The sequence below is a fragment of the Macrosteles quadrilineatus genome, unplaced genomic scaffold (genome assembly GCF_028750875.1).
Source record: "Macrosteles quadrilineatus isolate MER2022 unplaced genomic scaffold, UCM_ALF_1.0 Scaffold_35__1_contigs__length_1230758, whole genome shotgun sequence".
NCBI lineage: Eukaryota > Metazoa > Arthropoda > Insecta > Hemiptera > Cicadellidae > Macrosteles > Macrosteles quadrilineatus.
This window is the reverse complement of record NW_026542628.1, coordinates 214,057-215,793: the sequence shown is the minus strand read 5'-3', so window position 1 is coordinate 215,793 and position 1,737 is coordinate 214,057.

Here is a 1,737-nt window from a genome sequence, read left to right as displayed (position 1 = left end):
AAATTTTTGAAAATTATGTGCTGAAATTAGCGTTTTTAAAGCTATTTTGAGACCCTAGCTTTAAGATTTATAAATTGTAACATTTAAGGTTGTTGCCTCATTAAGAATAATTGTGGAATTTCATGAACATTTCTTCAGCAACTAAGTGCAAACAGTCAAACTCGAACCTAGTTTTAGGTTAGGTTTATTGATACAATTCAAGAAAAGTGTATAGTATAGGCATGAATTTGGTCCCAAATGAAGTTGTAACACTAAGGTAAATCACCCAAATTCCGAACGGTTAAGGGTGGTTGAGCTATTTAAACATATTTTTCTCTGACTTAATTAAGAGTAAAGGTAAATTACTTTGTTCATATGTATTTGCAAAGTTATATTCTACAATTTAATATAATGAACGATACACTAAATAAAATAAAAACAGATAAAAACGGCAATATCAAAGTCGAACAGATTGGATGAGTAATGTCCCAACACCGAACGATCGACTCCCAATACCGAACGACCTTAAAATCAGTCTAAAATGGTTGAACATTGACGAAAATGATGATGTTGTAAGATAAAATGAAGTTACTAACCTTCTGTTGCATTACCACATTGATGACGACTCGTTAACTAGATCGGAACTGAACTGAACTGTCAGAACAGAACTGAAAGTCACTGCCATCTAAATATAGTACGAAGGAAAAATAATTACAGAAATAGTTATGAACAAGAATGTATGTTTTTATTTTGACAATACAAAATAATGTTTAGATAAGTTTCAAAGATTAACTTAGGCCTAATACAAAGAATTACAAATTCGGACAAAAAATAAATTGGAGACAAATATAAAATCCATATTTAAGTACCTACATCATATTTACAATGGGTGGCTTCAGCAAATCAAGAAGTGTGTGCTCAAGCGGCTACAAAAGGAATGTGGACATAACTTAGTTGTGTTGTTTTAAATGTGAGCATGGACTTGAAAAATTACTGTCACATGGAAGAAATATACTTGAGAATAAAATCAAATCAACCTATAACTACTTTGAAAACACGTCTTGAGACAATTATTGCACTTAAAAAGTCATATTTGAACAAGTAGATTATAAACATTACAGGTAACAAGAAAGACACTTTAATGTACATACAATGAAAATAGAACTTACAACTAAAAATATTTACAATATTTACAGTCCTATACAATATTTACAATGTGCTGAAGTCACTAACTTATTTTGACATGATTTTATCTTTGAACGAAAAAAACCCTCTTCTTTCCACTATAGGGGCACTCAGAATTTGGACAATTTCAGACAGAAGGACATCATCTATATCATCTTCCTCGGGCCAAACAAATTTGTTACCTTTTCTTGTTAGGAATTTGATGCTAGCAGATCCGTCTTTAAGCGCCTTATTTTGTCCTGGGAAAAAGTCTTTTTCGCCTTTAACAAGATAAGGGACAACGACCCAACTGTTGATGCTCAGGTTTGCCAGATCTTCGGGCTCAATAGGTGAAGGGTCGTCTTCACTTTCGGATGAATTCAGTTCTTCTTCGAAGCAAATCTTTTTAGCAGTCCGTTTCTTGCTGGAGACATTCTCTTTTTTTATAGCTTTCTTTGTTTCTCTAATTAGTCGCCTTTGCTCTTTCTCTTCGTCTAGTTTTCTTTTCTTCTCTTCTTTTTCTTTGATGTACAACTTGTAGCTGTCCCCAGTTATTGCTGCTGGAGTGGGATCTCGGGATTTCTTTTTCTTGTT